Source organism: Thamnophis elegans, chromosome 1, assembly GCF_009769535.1.
Source record: "Thamnophis elegans isolate rThaEle1 chromosome 1, rThaEle1.pri, whole genome shotgun sequence".
NCBI lineage: Eukaryota > Metazoa > Chordata > Lepidosauria > Squamata > Colubridae > Thamnophis > Thamnophis elegans.
In genome coordinates, this window is record NC_045541.1 from 115109993 (window position 1) to 115127884 (window position 17892).

The window sequence follows — 17892 nt, forward strand, 5'->3', positions numbered from 1 at the left end:
TATGCCCTCAAAAGCCCAATTGGTCTTATTATCTGGGGAGGTATTATTTTGGGGGAAACAGGATAAATACAGGCAGGGAAATGAAAGTGGAAGTTCAATTATGAAGGGAATGTATACCAAAGTATAACTGATACCATTTAGATTGTTGTGAGCATATACAGTATAAGATCAGGAATCCATCAGTTGGTAATAGTTATATGTTATATGCTACAGTAAATGGTAAATGAAAGAACCAAGTATGAGTATTAAGAAAAAATGGTCCACACTCTGAATGATTGTGATCCGGAGGAAATAATCTGCTAAATAACATAAAGAGAACACCACTACCATATACGCACATTTTCACAGAGCAAGCCACAGAAATGTATGGGGTTAACACTAATAGGAATTTATGATTTATATAGCTATTCACATCATTAATAAGACTGTAGGTGGCTAACAAAAGTTCAAAATATAAATTATATATATTTTCATTCAACATGGGCTCAATTATTCTCCCAATTCTATATCCAGGTAAGCCAGCAAGTCTCCAAGGCTTTCAAAATCATAATCAAAGCTGAGGCCGATCTACCCTCAAGCGTTATGGTATTTCAGAGCTACGGAAAAGGCAATTTTTTTTCATGGGTCCCACATAATGACAATCCCTAATTGTCAGGCCTTGGAGCATCAATACTGGCACAGAAAATCCAATTTGAAAGAACAAAAGCTGCTGTAGAAATGGATGAAAAGGTTAAAGAAGAAGTACTAATGTAATAATGCAGATAGAAAGATAATATGTAATATACATGTGTAGTTTGGTATAGTGGTTAAGGCACCAGTACATAAACAAAGGGACTATGAGTTCTTAGGAACAAAACCAACTGGGTGGCCTTTGGCCATTATTTTCTCTCAGCACTAGGAAGAAGGTAATGGTATACTATTACCAAAAACGTTGCCAAGAAAACTGCAGGGACTTGTCCTGGCAGTCTTCAGGAGTCAAGAGTGACTTGAAATCACAAAGCTATAGCTGTAACATACAGTATGGGACGATGTTGCAAGAAATTAATGTTTGTCAAACAAAATGCAAATGAATATAACTAACAGCAAGCTTTTGCCACTTTCCAATATGGAACTGTGAAATATATGCATAAGGAAAAACATAAAAGTTGTATGAACTAGGAATGGGGTATTTAAGAAGTAAGCAGTAAAGCATGAACATGTAGGTAAAAATGAATGGGTAATGAATGAATATGGATTGAATTAAAAAAGTGTGTGTGTGCAGTACAAAAGAAGAATACTGATGCGGTTTGTCACAGAAGGAATAGCTGGATCTCACAAGAAATATACGAAGAAAAAGGCAATAGGTGAAAAGGAAGAAAAAGACAGATAAACTTTTGATTGGAAGGAGTCAATGAAACCCTAAAAAGCAGGCAGGCAACACGTGAAGCAAAATATACCGTAGATATGAAGGATAGAACATTTTCATATAGGGATGTTGCTATAAACTAGATTCAGCAGGATTTCCTTTTATTTTATATCTTAATTTCTTTGGCTTACTGTTTCTTACTCCTTTTCTGTACTTCAAATAATGCCTTTTACCCTGAAAGAATTAACATGATGGTTTTATACGCATGAGTGTGTATATGTGTTACTTCTTAAAAGACAACATAATTTATAAAAATACTAAAATTTTCAGTGCTAATGTTTTTCCTAAAATTTTAACAACGCATTGGAAGTGCATGCTATTCAGTTACCAAGTTTTTACAATAATTTCCAAGTAGAGATTTATATAAATGTAATAAATACAATACATTAATTCAATATAATGGATTCCTCATAAATATTTCAGTTTAGCTATTTTTGGTTCCCAGAAATTTTTGAATATTTATACAATACAGAAAACTAAATAAAACATGAACTATATATTAATGCATCCCATATCAAAAAGCAAGTCTGAAAAAAAATACTATTGCTCCTTCCTATTCCATCAAGCATTTTATTATTTCAGAGATGAAACAAAAAAATTGCTAGACAGATTAAAAATCAAAATTCTATACACATGGGAAATTATTTTATTGTATTTCATTAAGCAACTCCTTAATGCCACATCAACTAAGGTTGTATTCCAACACATGCATTTTTGGTAGTTTAGCCTTATTAAACTCAGTGGAATTTACATCTGAACAAATATGCACAGGATCATTTTATAAGCCTATCTGTTCCTCAGAAGCCATATATATCAATTGTCACTATGAAGCATCTAGTAACATATTGCCAGGCAAAAGTCCTATCAAAAATACAAAATAGTAAGCATGCAATTGTTCCACCAGGAAAAGTTTCCTCACAGAATTTTACAAAGCTAAAGGCTCAGGGCAACAAAGTAAGGCTAAACTATTTGAAGATAAAGGACAGAATTAATTGTTCTGGGAATTTGGCAGTCTGCAAAGACAGAATTACCAGAAAGACAGTACTAGACTAAAGCATACCAAACATATTTGCAGAAAGAAAATGACCAAATGATTTTTACAGAACTTTGTTTAACTCTTTCCAAGAAAACACATATAACAAGAACCTCAGTAAGTTCTTGGCCTGCAAAGTTTAGGTTCAACATATTTGCTAAAGTCATAAAAAGTATAAAGAATTTTTATTCATCCACAATGCACAGAAAACATTTGATCCATCCAAACAATAAAAATGATGTCCCAACAGGAAAGCAGAGATCCTGTCTAGGACTTCTTTTTGCCATAAAGTACAAATTTTATTCATTTGTAGTCTTAACTAAATGGGAATTAAAAGCATATTACTAGTCTTAGATCACTTTCTTCTTGCTGAATAGGACTCACAGTCTCCTCATTCACTTAGCAAGATCCTCTTTTCCAAAATCCAAATTACCAACCACCCCTGTTCCTAGCTTTAACTGAGTCCCTGCAAATTCACCATATTCTCCATAGAGAGGGGAGAAGTATCCAGGATGGGTTGACCTTGTCCTCTCTTGATTGGACTGAGTCGGATAAGCTCTTTTAGCCATGCCTGGGTCACCAGGATCCACCGTTATCGACTCAGTCCATCAACGGACGGCTGTGTTCATCCTGAGATCCTGAGGAAACTTAAAGGAAAAATTTTAAATTGCTGTAAAAGCGATCGAAATTGCCTCCACATTGCCTGATCAATCACTAGAGGCTGAGGAAACCCCCAGCGGGGGGGTAGAAAGCCTGCGCAGCAACCGCTAAGATGGCACGCAGCCCAGGTGACAGAGCGAGACCCAGAGCGCTAAGTGAGGACTCTCACCAAAGACAGGCAAGCGAGCTCTGCAGAGGCCCCTGCAGCATGAGCAACACCCAAGGAGGCTCTAAGGGCACCAGAGTGCTCCCCCGCTCTCCTCAGGGATTGAGCGATGAACCACGGTATTTTAAAACGCCCCGGAGTGCCTGCGCTGGCAGCAATCACTAGAGAACAAGGTGAGAGCCGGAGAGGCTCAGAAAGAGCTGCCGGATGCAGGGGGAGGTGAAAGAGAGAGCCCCCAGAGGCAGCAGAAGCCGCGCGGCAGCCTGCAAAGGCACAAGCCACTTCCATGTGCTCCAGCAAAGAGGAGCTTTTTGAATTTGGAGCTGGGGGCCATTTTTGAAACCACGTGGTCCAAGATGGTGGCCCCCAGCAGCTCAGAGGAAGCTGGCAGGAGCCGAGCTCTCAGCCCTGCAGCAGCAACCACCGGAGGCACTGAGGAGCCCTTAAAAAGGTTAGAAACCATCTCAGAGGCATCAGCCAAGGGCGGGGAAGCAAGCAAAGGCCAAAAGGAGGCATATATCCATCAAGGGGGCTAAAGAGGCAGGCTGTGGTTCAATTCCCCCCCCCCCAAGCCTAGCTCCAAGTATGAAAGGCAGAGGCATCTGCCACAAGGCCAGCAGCAGAAAGAACACCCCCCCCTCCACCTTGGAACCTGAGGAAAGATTACCAGGTTTCTCTTCACCTGGCGTGGCTGCAGAAGGGAACCTCTCCCTCCAGGTGAGGATTCCCTTCGGCTTTGTCATCCTGTGTTCCAGCAACCTTGCTATCACAATTTATGCAAGCCCTATTCAATCCTTTTCTGAGTGCCTGACTAGCCGGAGAAGCCCATACAGGGCAACGAGGCTCAGATCGAAAGAAGGTCTCCCTTTAAGGAAAAACTTCCCCTTTAAGGAAGAGAAAGGAAAGCAGCTCTTGGCGAGCTGCTGTTAACAGCAGGAGGCCACAGGTGAGAGCACAGCAGCTCTTAGTAGCACAAGCCATTTTTTCAAAGCCCTGATGGGCAGGGCTGTTGTATTTGCCTTGCAGAGCCATTTGAAAAGAAGGGGGAGGAGAGGCCCCACGTGGCCCAAGATGGCGGCCTCCTGCAGCTCGGAGGACACAGGCAGGTATCAAGTCCTCACTTCTAAAGCCGGCAGCCCCACTGGAGGGGCAGAAGAGCCTCCAATCAGGTTAGAGATTACCCTTGAAGGTCCATCCAAGGGTGGGGGGGCGACTAGGCAAAGAGCAAAATACAATACAATACAATAAAGTAGCAGAGTTGGAAAGGACCTTGGAGGTCTTCTAGTCTTCTAGGCAGGAAAACCTATACCGTTCCAGACAAATGACTATCCAACATCTTCTTAAAGACTTCCAGTGTTGGGGCATTCACAACTTCTGGAGGCAAGCTGTTCCACTGATTAATTGTTCTAGCTGTCAGGAAATTTCTCCTCAGTTCTAAGTTGCTTCTCTCCTTTATTAGTTTCCACCCATTGCTTCTTGTTCTACCCTCAGGTCCCTTGGGGAATAGTTTGACTCCCTCTTCTTTGTGGCAACCCCTGAGATATTGGAACACTGCTATCATGTCTCCCCGAGTGCTTCTTTCCTTAAACTAGACATACCCAGTTCCTACAACCTTTCTTCATATGTTTTAGTCTCCAGTCCCCTAATCATCTTTGTTGCTCTTCTCTGCCCTCTTTCTAGAGTCTCTACATCTTTTCTACATCGTGGTGACTAAAACTGAATGCAGTATTCCAAGTGTGGCCTTACCAAGGCATTATAAAGTGGTATTAACACTTCACGTGATCTTGATTCTATCCCTCTGTTTATGCAGCCTAGAACTGTGTTGGCTTTTTTTGCAGCTGCTGCACACTGCTGGCTCATATTTAACTGGTTGTCCACTAGGACTCCTCATTGATGAAGATGTTGAAGAGTACTGGGCCCAAAACAGAGCCTTGGGGTATTCCACTGCATACTTCCCTCCATGAAGATGCAGTTCCATTGAGGACTACACTTTGAGTGCCGTTGGTCAGCCAGTTACAAATCCATCTGGTGGTGATGCTGTCTAATCCACATTCTTCTACTTTATCTAGTAGTAGGTTATGGTCTATCTTATCAAAGGCCTTACTGAAGTCCAAGTAAAGTATATCAACGGCATTCCTCTGGTCCACTAATTTTGTCACTTCGTCAAAGAATGCAATAAGATTAGTCTGGCATGATCTGTTTTTGACAAACTCATGTTGGCTTCTAGGTGTTCGCTAATTCGTTGCTTGATTATGTTTTCCAGAAACTTTCCTGGTATTGAGGTCAGACTGATAGGTCTATAGTTTCCTGGATCTGTTTTTCTCACTTTTTTGAAGATGGGAACCACATCAGCTCTTTTCCAGTCCTCTGGCAGTTCCCCGGTGCTCCAGGATCTCTGAAAGATATAGTTCAGTGGTTCTAAGATCTTGTCTGCCAGTTCCTTCAGAACCCTGGGGTGTAATCCATCCGGTTCTGGTGATTGGAACTCATCTAGGGTAGACAGGTGCTCACTTAACATTTTCTTCCCTATTTGAACTTGTGTTCCTAATCTGATTTTTGTGGTGCTGTTTTTGATAGGTTGGACTGTTTCACCCCTTTGTATAAAGACAGATGCAAAATATAAGTTAAATAGTTCTGCTTTCTCCCTGTTGCTTGTCACTTTCTTGCCACTTTCTCCCAACAATGAACCAATTGTTTCCTTAACTTTTTTCTTGTTTTCAACATGTTGGAAGAAGCTTTTTTTGTTAATTTTTACTTTTGTGGCAAGCCTTTCTTCATTGTGAGCCTTAGCTTTCCTCACTTCATCTTTACATGCACTCTAGTGGCTGACACGTGAACTGTGCCTGCATCTACAAAGTCTGGCAATGCACCCTAGAGGCCAACAAGTGAATTGAACTCAAAGAATTCATAATACATTCAAGAAACATTTTGAGCCAATCCTAGTCATAGAATCATAGCACCTTTCTAGCCATGGCAAAAGGATCAGACAGGCCGGTCCCCATGCCAGAACCCACCACAAACTCAGAATTGGATGTCCGACTATGAGAAATTGCAGAAGCACCTCAGATAGCCTATGACCTTAGACAGGATTCGCTGAAGGCAGAACATATAGCAGGGGTGGAGAACATCAGAGCCGACTAGCTCAGCCGGACCAAGGTGGACAATTCGGAGTGGAAGCTGCAGCCAGCAATCTTCGAGGAGCTGGCAGAGCACTTCAGACACCCAGAGGTCGATCTATTTGCCACCCCTCTCAAACGCCCAGCTCCCAAGGTTTTACTCCAGGTACCGGACACGGGGGGTGGAAGGGGTAGATGCTCTCCGATGCCCTTGCCCCGGGGCTTCTCTATGCCTATGCACCCTTACCCCGATCCCAGGGTCATACAAAAAATCTTGCAGGAGGGGGCGGAGGTGGTACTGATTGCCCCACACTGTCCCAAAGGCCTTGGTTTGCCGATCTCCAATTCCTCTCGGTGGACAAGCCCCGGAGAACCCCCCAGGAGAGGATCTCCCTCAGTCAGGGGTTGCTGGAACACCCGACCCTCAGTGGCTCCAGTTGACCGCTTGGCGCTTGGGCAGAGCACCCTGAGGAAAGTTCTCTCCTCCCCCATGGTTATACAGACTATCCAAGCAGCTCGCAGACTTTCCATGTAACGCATTTATGGCACTACATAGCAGGCCTTTTCAACATGGTGCATCTCTAAGGGCCTCGATCCAGTCCCAGCCAGTGTTGCACAAGTTCTGGACTTCCTTCAGGAGGGGCTGGACAGAGGGTTGGCTCCCAACACGATTAGGAGACAGGTCTCGGCCATTTCATCAGTACTCCTGGGCGGTAGATCTCAGACACTGACTCACCATCCAATGGTCAGGCGGTTCCTCAAGGGGGCCTCCAATCTTAAACTGCACACGGTGCACAGGTACCCTTCCTGGGACTTACACAAGATGTTGGACGTTCTGACAGGCCCTCCGTTTGATCCATTATGTACTGTCTCTCTGAAGTTCTTGACACTTAAGATGGCCTTTTTGGAGGCCATCACCTCTGCCAGAAGGATATCCAAACTGCAGGCACTGTCTACCAGGGAAGATCTCTGCGTGTTCCACCAGGACAGGGTAGTGCTAAGGTTGGACCCTCCTTCATACCCAAGGTGTGCTCTTGTTTCCATCGCTCGCAGGAGCTAATATTGCCCATTTCTGCCCAGACCCTTCTCACCCATTAGAGAGGAAGTGGCACACCTTGGACGCAAGGAGGGCTCTGAGGATTTACCTCAGAAGAACCAGGCTGAACAGGAAGTTGGAAGCCCCATTTGTTTCCTTCCAGCTGGGGTCCATGGGGAACAAGGTGACCTCCACCACGATAGGCAGGTGGTTAAGAACCTGTATGGCTTCTGCTGATCAGGCACAGGGTCTGCAAACACCGAATTCTATCACAGCGCGTTCTACACACAACGCGGCCACTTTGGCGGCCTGGGTCACACAGGCCTCACTATCTGAGATCGGTAGGGCAGCCACGGGGTCTTCCCTCTCACCTTTTGTAAGGCATTACAAGTTGGACGCCTTTGCTTCTGCAGAAGCCTTCATTCGGACATAGGGCGTTGCAGGCTATTCACAAGGTGGGGAAGAGGTCTCACCAGGCATAAGTTGAATAGATACTCAAATGTGTAACTCTCCCTAGGGATGTGTAGGCTTTGGTACGTCCCATCCTGGATACTCCTCCCCTCATTATGGAGAAAGGGCGTTGGTACTTACCTGATACGCCTCTTCTCAAAGTGAGGGAGGAGTATCCAGCCCCTTCCAGATATGGGTATGTTGCGAAATTGTTATGTTGTTTGTTGAACTTTCTGTTGAAGTAATAAATAAAGGTTTGAAACTAAAGTTTAGGGTGGATGACACAGCGAGTCGGATAGAGTTCTTCGCCGATAACTGGTGGAGCCTGGTGACCAAGGCATGGCTAAAAGAGCTTATCTGACTCAGTCCAATCAAGAGAGGACAAGGTCAACTCATCCTGGATACTCCTCCCCCACTATGAGAAGAGGCGTATCAGGTAAGTTCCAACGCCCTATTCCTAAAGAAAGTGAGAACCTCTTCTCTCCAGTCAGCAGCTAATAAAAAGTAAGATCTTCTCTCATATTCAAGGATTTAAAAGTACTTCCACCAACTGTTTTAAAAACATACTGTGTATGGTACCACTTTTTCACTGAGAGGGGGAAAAAGCATTAAAAAGATAAAGATTCCCCTCACATATATGTGCTAGTCATTCCCGACTCTAGGGGCGGTGCTCATTTCCGCTTCAAAGCCGAAGAACCAGTGTTGTACAAAGCCATCTCCGTGGTCATGTGGCCGGCATGACTAAACGCCAAAGGCGCACAGAACGCTGTTACCTTCCCACCAAAAGCGGTCCCTATTTTTCTGCTTGCATTTTTACATGCTTTCAAACTGCTAAATTGGCAGAAGCTGGGACCAGTAACGGGAGCTCACTCCGTTATGTGGCACTAGGGATTCGAACTGCCGAACTGCTGATCTTTCTGATTGACAAACTCAGCGTCTTAGTCACTGAGGCATTACAGAGGAGGGAAAAAAACCAATTGAGCAGAAACATGTATGCTTATGGGAAATATATGCACATACATGAAAAAGGGGAAAGTTTTTATGAGATGCATGTTCACTATCATGCCTTCTTGAGTTTAGGATCTGGCCATGCTTACTATATGATATTTCCCACCCCATCTGGGTATTTGTTTAGAGTCAATTCAGTCCTTAAACTAAAATAGGATTGATGTTCCTAGAACAACAGAACTTTCCCTATTTTAGGCATATTTTCTGACTTTGTTATTCAATCTAGATTCACCAAGGACTTTGCAGATCCCCAAACTTTAAAGTACCACGGGCATGACCATAAAATGATTGTTAATGTTTACTGGTTTGCATGAAATTTTGAAGCGTCTTCCCTTCCCATTCCAAGAAATACCTTTTGTATGTTTAGCCAGCAGGACATGTATGCAAATAACATCTCCATTAATTTGCATAGAGGAGACAAAAAAGCTGCCCTCCAAAAAAATTATTAGGGAAAGCCAATATCCCAGGAACAATGTCCTTAAAATGGTGAACACTTCCATAGCAGCCAAATGAAACCGCTCTTTACTTATTTTTAAAGTGAACAAAAAAAGCAATAGCAATTGTGTAAATGATGTAATGTTGCCTCATGAGTGCACTGATGCTCAAAAGTGCTACAGTATGTATGCCAGCATTTTCACACAGAGAATCTTTATTCTTAAATGAGTTTGATTTAAATATAATTTTATTAAAGAACTTTAACAAGATAAAATAATGCCAATGTTAGAAAATAAATTAAAGATTCACGAATAAGGTTGGATAGTCCTAATTTCTTCCTTGCTTTTTGACAAAAGCCCACAAGTAATATGATTTCAGTGAGTTTCACAAATGCTTCTTAAAAAGGAAGCTTACAGGCCAAAGATCACTAAAACTTTTTCTGATTTAATACTAGTGATATGTTATTTAAGTAGCCACACCACACACTTATTTCAAAACTATAAACCAGGGCTTCCTAATTGTTTTCCTTCATTACTCAAAACTGCTTATTAGAAACTCCTTTTCACCCAATATAGGTAAAACAGTTTAAGTCAATTTAGATGTCCCTGTTGTGATTGAGTAATGGGTTCAGCTGTCATGCTCAGAGGAAAACCAATTTTACCAATTTGAAGTAATTTACTCAGGTTTAGGAAACATTGCTGTAAACTGTTACTGAGCTATTGTAGCCATCTGATTCCACAATTACATCAAATCAACATTACAATCATCTCTGACATTTACTCATCTTGCAATACTTTGGCCTCTCTTGTGCTTTATGTCATCTCTTCTCAGTTGGGGGAAATGAAACAAGACAGAATAGTTTAGCACTGAAAATGTTTCAACATATTAGTGTCAACAAAGGCAACAATTTTTCTCTCTAATGGTGTCTTGATATCAATACATGTACCACTATTTCTGAACTTGGGTTCTTGTTTAACAAAATATATTAGAGTTTCAGATTGTCGGGATTATATATCATATTGTATTATAACAACATTTTACCTTTTCCTATAGCCTCAAGGCAGCTGACATAGCCTCCCTTTATTCCATAATCTCTCTCTAAAATAAATTGTAAGAATGACTTGTCTAAGTCATCCATTCAAACCATGGTGAGATGAAGATTCAAGTTGAGCTACTTCAATTCCAGTGTAATATATCAACCACTGTACCACTTCTTCACTATTATATTCTGTTTATGGTTTGGGGGGATATGGGTTTTTTCCTTCCATAATACATTGTTGAAATGTTCTAAATTAAAGATGGATTATCATTAGAACAAACATCAAATCATAACAGGATCCATAAAGATGTATGCCTGAGACCCATTCTTCTGCACCATGGCTGAACTGAAAAGAATTAGATCTTTTAGCTTAGTCTATAGAAATACAAATGATTTACATTTGATCGTGATGGGGATTAAAGTGGTTCTTGTGTGATCACATTTTTCAAACAGACCAGATCCAAGATTTAGCAAATATTTATAGTTCACATAAGACAACTATAGCTGTTCTACTCATTGAGTCACTTACTGCACCCTCTTCTTTTACCTTTATCCTACTTGTCCATCAGTTTATGCTTTAAATATCTCTCTTCTAGCCCTTATGGTTTGCTGCTCCCAAAACATGCTTCTTTGCTGCATGGAGACTACTGTTTGTCCATAGGCAATCTGGAAAGCCCTTCAATAAAGACTGCTAAAAGAAAGGATTTACTGGACATCTCTCAGAGTCTTTCTAAAAGGACCCATGAAGATGCACTATATTACTTTAAATCTGGTGGCCACTTAACACTGAAGATGCTGAAGTCACAGATAGCTTCTCTCTTTTAGGATCGGCTGTTAACAGTAAAGAAACAATTATACAAGAAATGCACTACAGATTAGCACTTAGTAGAGAAGCCATGAAGGTATTAGAATACACATCTAGATGCTGTGAAGTGTCTATACCTATGAAGTTCAGAATAGTGAAAGCAATGATATTCCTTGTATCTCTTTGTGGAAGTAAAAGTTGGACTTTGAAGAAGTAGGATAGGAAAAGTACTGGCACTTTTGAGCAGTGGTATTTGAAAAGGCTCTTGAGAAGAAAACAAACAAATCATGGAACAAATCCAGAGTTCTTACTTGAGGTACAAACGGACAGGCTCAAATTATAATAATTTGGTCATACTATGAAAGGATTTAGCTCTCCTGAGAAATACATAATGCTGCCAGAATGGAAGGGAAGATAACCAACAAGGTGATAGACTCAGTTTCAGTGGCAATGGATGCATAGTTGGAAGACCTCAAGGACCAAGATTAGGGACAGAAGAGAGGTGGGTTGCTGCTGGTTCAGCCCAGATTGGCTGAACCGATAGTAGCGGCGGCAGGAGGCTCCAGCCACCTGCCCAGAATCTTCTGCACATGCACAGAAGAATCGCACACAAGCACACCCAAACCGGTAATAAAGAAATTAACAACCCACCTCTGAGACAAAATGTAAGTGGTCTCTAAGAGTCCACTTGATGGCCCAAAATCTATCTACCTGCCTACCACTGCATGTAGCATGCAAGGTTAGAAATGTACCCATCCAACTACTCTTTACACTATTTCTCTCAGCCAAAATAAGATAACAAAAATATGTTCTCATCATGACAGAGGTGATGCAATGACCTGCTCTTGCTGCCATCTGCATTTCAGATGACCATTTTCTTTGGCTCAAATAATTGGAAGTGAGAAAAAAAGATGTTAGCAATGTGGCTTTTTATACTATACTTTTACAATACTAAGCAATTAAGAAAAGAATTTAAAAGGAAAGGGAAACAAAGGTAAGTAAGGAATGTATAGATTTTCTTGCCACTGTTCTTTTGCTTATTTCCAGTACTTTTGACCCTCCAATTCTAACGTACACATTGGGGATTGCATCCAGAGGTAAGAGGATGAAAAATAACCATGTTCATTATAGTCCCATATCCAGTGTTTTCCTTTATACCAGGCAAGAAAAAGATTTTGAAGTAGAGGTAAGCAAAGATAGCAATGGAGGCAAACACAGCCCTTCTACACAGGATGCAGCACCCACTTTTTATTTCTTATGTAAATCCAATATTATTTTTATGAATAAACATTTGGATTGCTCAGAGATACTTTTACTAGTCCAGAATTGGCAATTGCCTATTCAAAACTAATCTAGAGCCAAGAACATTTTCCAAGTTGCTCTGGATTTAATTAAATATTTCAGTACTTCCAATCTTAGAGCTCCTAAATACAAAGTTGAGCAATTCCATGTAAAACTTTAGACACAACACTTTTGACAGATTGATATATGTACCAGCAATTTAGCGAAATGTCTAGTTTCTTCAACCATGTTTCTTTAGTTTACATGAAACACAAGACTGTGAAATAAGTTATACCATCTAACAGCTCTCAAGTCTTAGATGTATTAATTGGTGTACCATAATTCATCTATCTAGGCTAATCACTTGTATGATAATCTGTGATGGCTAAGAACCACGAACTAGAAGAAAAAATGCTGCTTTGTAATATTTCAAACTTAATTTGAAATCTTATTTAACGGTGTGTTTGGCTTTTGGCACTAATGTTCCAGACAGCAATATTTGAGCGTAACATAGAACGTAAGGATCCTAAGGATGAGTTAATCCAGTAAATAAACATGTAGGAAGATGCAAGGCATCACAGTAAGATTTATTTTCCTTATCACTGTGTACTTTTCACCAAAGAGTATAATAAATACTTGATTGAAAACAGCTCTTTTAATGTAAAAAGGTTCATTATCCTACATGTTAAAACTCTACTGTAGTTTTTTTTTTCATATTGTAAGAACAATGATTTAACTCTTCCTGCATATGTATACAGAAAGTTTAGTAAGAAACAAATATTACAAACTGAAAGAATGAACAATTTTATGTTTATAATTGGTTGATCATGATGTCATTTGGTATTTCCTTAAGGTCTGGCCAAGTGAAAGAATAAGAGTTCAACAATCCAGTTGAAAAATGATAACCATCATTGCTGTTTTTCTGTGTCAGGCATAAAGTAGCAGATATCATGATAGGTATTGTTAGGCTTCTGACAAGAATTAAGAGAAGGAAAAATTATGCTTCTTCATTATCTTTTGTGGCAGATAGTAAGTACAAACAAATGCCACTGTTGTACATCTGTATAAACACTGCTTCCTCTCCTGGGCTCAAGACTACATACGCACAGTGTGGGAACTTCAAAATGTTTAAGATATTTTCCAATGCACTGAAACAAGGCAGCCAGTCACTGCAAATGCATTACACTGAAAAACTGAATGGAGAAGCAAGGAAGAGAGAGGGGCTCAGAAAGCACAACAATCCACACACAAAGCAGAACATATTCTACTTTTTTTTACAGATTTATAAAACATTAATGTACAGGTTACATAAATCTTTTGGATTAAGGAGGTCTGGATGAAAGCTGCTGTAAGAGAAGGAAACAATGGATTTTCACAAAGTGAACATCCTCCAAAATATTAAAATGTAAATTCATTTAATCCCTTTGAGGGGAAAAAATGAACTTTCACTTTTTTCTATTCTTGTGGCTAACCAAAGTGACAAGGATTTGTTATTGCCACTATGTGAGAAAATGGGCAACATTGCACATAAAGTCCAGTACCCATTAGTGAGATTGCATTACTTTTGTAGGGTTTTTCCCTCCAATCCTTCATCCAGAAAATGTGCAATTTTTTCCTTAAAGGCCAGAGTGATCCCATGGTTGAAATCAACACCTGTTTCCCAGATGTTTCAAAGTTTAACCTCACTGTCTTGACCCCACAACACGCCAAATCTGTTTTTTAAAAAACCCAGGAGGAGTAAGAACAAGAAATTAGGGGCAATTAGCTTATCAGCGCTTTCCTTCCTGGACTCCAGTCCCACCGCCTCCTTTGGCCCCGAAGTGAGGGTTCAACCAAAGGATCCCCACAAACAAGAAATACAGCGCAACCTGGAGAGGAAGCCAACCGGCAGCATTCCTCCCGAAACCCAACCAGCCCAAGCCGAGGCCTAAGCTGAGAAGGCAGGGCAGCCACGGGCGCTCCCACAACCCCCACAACCTCCGAGGGGGTGACAACTCCTGGCCCCGAGGTCGGCCTCGCCGCCCGGCTCCGAGGGATGCTGCGGCGCTCTCCCCTCGGCGCGACCCTTTCCCTTCCACTTCCTCGCCCAGGACGCCACGCCGCCCGCTTCCCTGGACTGCTCTGCCGCCGCCTCGTCCGCCCGCCGCCTCACCCTTTTGCCTTCCTCCGGCGGAGAAAAGCCTCTGCGTCCCGAGCCCGCGGCACCCCACCCCCACCCCCTGTCCCTCCGGCGCTCCAGCCTGGCTCAAGGGGGCCTTGCCCCCCCTCGCCTCCCCCCCCCCGCCCGGAGAAATTCCTCGCTCGCCCCTTCCTCTTTTTCCTGCCCGCCCGCCCGGCTCTCGCTCTCCCCGCCGCTCCTTCCCTCCGGAGACTCACCACGGCGCTTCGGGGGCAAAAAGCCCAAAGCCAAGCCCACCCCGCAGCTCCACACCCCGGGCCTTTCGGCGCAGGTCTCCCGCTCTCTCCGCCGAGGGGACGAACCTCGAGCCTGGTCTTCGGAAGCCCCTTCCCACCGCCGAGCCCCACCCAGCCAGTTTCCCGGCCCGGCCGCTCAGTCTCACCTGCTGCTGCCGCCGCCGCCTCCTCCTCCTCCTCCCTTCAGCTTCTGCTAAGCCGCCAAGCCGCGCTGTCTCCCTCTCCCTAACAACAGCTCCCACCTCCTCAACTACTCTCTTCTTTCCACCCCCAGTTCGAGCTTCCCCGACGCATTCGCTGACTCCGGCAAGAACTGCTCGAAATAATTGGCGAACATTTACGCCTGTCAAAACCTCGCTCCACCTTTTCGTTTCCTAAGCACTGGGGTTTCCACTATGGTTTTGCTGCCCCCACTTCTTCGCCTACACCTTTGTTTTATTGGTTCAGACTATTGGAAGTGGCGGCTACAATAGGTCAGAGAAGGTGCCATCATGGGTGATATCTCCGCCTCCCAGTTCCGGAACCACTATAAGTGCCTCGCTCTGGTTGTTTGGTTGCACAGTACGGAGGGGATGTGGTCGGCGTCGTTCTGATACCTGCTCTTAGAATTCCTTCCACCCCACCCCGCTTATCCAGGAAGGAAAGGAGAAATTCCTCTTTATCCATAGGCACAAAACCACGCGTTGGAAACGAAAGCAACGCAGAGCATTTCTAGTAGCCAGTTGACGCTTTGCTATTGGTAGGCAGGGGAAAAAAATCCCTGCTTCTCCCCCTCGTATTTTCCTTAAAATCGGTCCTTGAAAACCTATCCAAAGGCTCTCTTCCTCTATTCTGCTTCTCCGTTCACATAAACCTACAGGGGTCATAATCTTACACGTTTTTTCTCTGATGACTGGATTTTGAGCTACATTCTCCCCCTCCCCCCCACCTTCCCCGTGAAATGAATGTCCCTCTTCTATTTTATTCACTGATAACTTTATATTGGTGGAAATGACAATGTGTTTAAAAGATGAGGCAATTAGTTTTAATTTATTAAAATTCACAAAAAAGGAAAGGTGAAGAATTAGGTTCTCACCTTGTTTATAATTTTGGTTCTCTCGCGGTCCCCCTCTAAGATTTTGATCATTTGGTATTGCAAATTCGTTTGGTGCTGTAAAAAAAAATCTGCTTTTCAATGCTTATTTATAATCATTGTTTTATTAATATTCCCCTAATTCGGTTTATTTAGAGCAAACTACAATGCTTCCATGGACCCATAAACCTTGGTGCTAAAAATTATGTACAATGTTCTATATGTCTACATCAGACATGTATTTAAAACTGTGACCAAAAACACCAAGAATTCCAGAGCTTTTGTATTTTAGAAGGAGCTGTGACTACATTTTGTATGCATTGCCTTTGTTTGTTCACATAATGGCAAACCTTATTTGGTTTGCCAAACCCCAAACCTTATTTAGCTACTTATTTCCCACTTACTTTGGAAATCCCTCTGGAGAACTGGCTGAAGAATGTGGTGAAAAGATTACACTTTGATTAGATTTACAGTTGCCTGAAGGTAACAATCACTTCTGATATTGTAACTAATTGTAACCAGTTTCAGCACTATTTGTTGAAAACCTCTTGGTGTGGAATGCTTAATAAGACTAAGCCAGTGTTTTTCAACCTTTTTTGTGCAAAGGCACACTTTTTTCATGAAAAAAATCACGAGGCACACCACCATTAGAAAATGTTAAAAAAATTTAACTCTGTGCCTATATTGACTATATATAAAGTAATTCTCCCACGGCACACCTTACACTATGTCACGGCACACTAGTGTGCCACGGCACAGTGGTTGAAAAACACTGGACTAAGCATTAAATGTTCAAAATGATTCTGTCATACAGTGTATAATTTTTATGCACATGTTAGAGTGTCTAAATATAATGCAAATCTTTGCTTTCCAAAATGTTCTTGCCTTTTAAAAAAAAGAGAGAAAATTAATGTAGAAAGAGCAATTAATAAGGTAAACAAAGAGAAGGGCAAAAATAGTTTTCACCACTAGGACTATAAACACAATATTATCTTTCAAATACTAAAAATGGAAAGCAGTCTAGCTTTAGTTTTGTTTTTACAAGTAACTCAGTTTTCTTGTTGAGTTGGACTCCAACTGGTTTGGTCCAATCATGGTGATGGAGGTGCAGTCATGCTTGGTTAGGAGTCTGGGAGAATTTAACCCTGTAATTCCTGAAGAATTGCTAACTCAGCCACTTCTTTGTTACATTCTTATCCCTTCTGACTTGTAAAGGCTGTTTGGGCTGTTTGACATGCAATTGGTCAGTTTGGGGTCTGTTAGCACCAGTACCAGACAAGAAGCAACCCCAGAAATACTACTACTAAATATTTCTAAGGTTACATTAACAGTACGTTCCATGTCAGAAAGTATATACAGTATATTCCTCCCACCTTTCCTTTACAGGCCAAAAAAATAGGGAGCATCCCATGTACTTCTGTGGGTTCGGGTGTCACTTTTTTCTGACCATTCTCTACCCTGTGGTTCTTCAACTATTACAATATTACTCGGTTTACATCTTGATGCTTGGCCAACGAAGCAATGCTGTCAAGATCTTCCCCATACCTGGAAGCAATTGGGATCTGGAAGGTGAGAAATAGCTCAGGATCAGATCTAACAAGACTGACTGGCCTTGGATAGTTGATCATCCTGGTATTGAGAACTTCCATCTTTGACCTTGAACAGCGTGGCACTACCTCACTCAAAACTGGTGCATAATCAGGAGTCTTCCTGGACTTTCAGCTCATAATCAGAGAGCAGCTGGCATCAGTGGCCAGGAAGACCTTTGTACAGATGCAGTTTGTGTGCCAAATGAATATTCCTGGATCAGGAGACCCTCTCGTTATTTTGCATGCCTTGATTTCCTTATGGATGGTTTATTGCAATGTGCTGTACATGGGGCTACCTTGGAAATCATGCAGAAGCTACAGCAGAATACAGAATGCAGCAGCATAGGGAGTGTTGTCGAGTACTGCTCTGCCAATATGTGTC

At 42.2% G+C, this 17892-nt stretch overlaps 1 protein-coding gene across 5 annotated transcripts in view; it reads right to left on the bottom strand.

The window, feature by feature from the left end:
* The window catches only part of NUMB (NUMB endocytic adaptor protein), a 72224-nt gene extending 57075 nt beyond the window's left edge, over positions 1-15149 (bottom strand). For 2 of the 5 annotated variants that reach the window (XM_032228619.1, XM_032228603.1), the window contains exon 1: positions 14996-15145. The gene's annotated coding sequence lies outside the window, so the exon portion shown is untranslated. Of the gene's footprint in view, positions 1-14810; positions 14908-14995 lie in introns of those variants that run through there. The other 3 variants (XM_032228610.1, XM_032228589.1, XM_032228595.1) reach the window with 3 other exon arrangements.
* Between the last annotated feature and the right edge of the window lie 2743 nt (positions 15150-17892).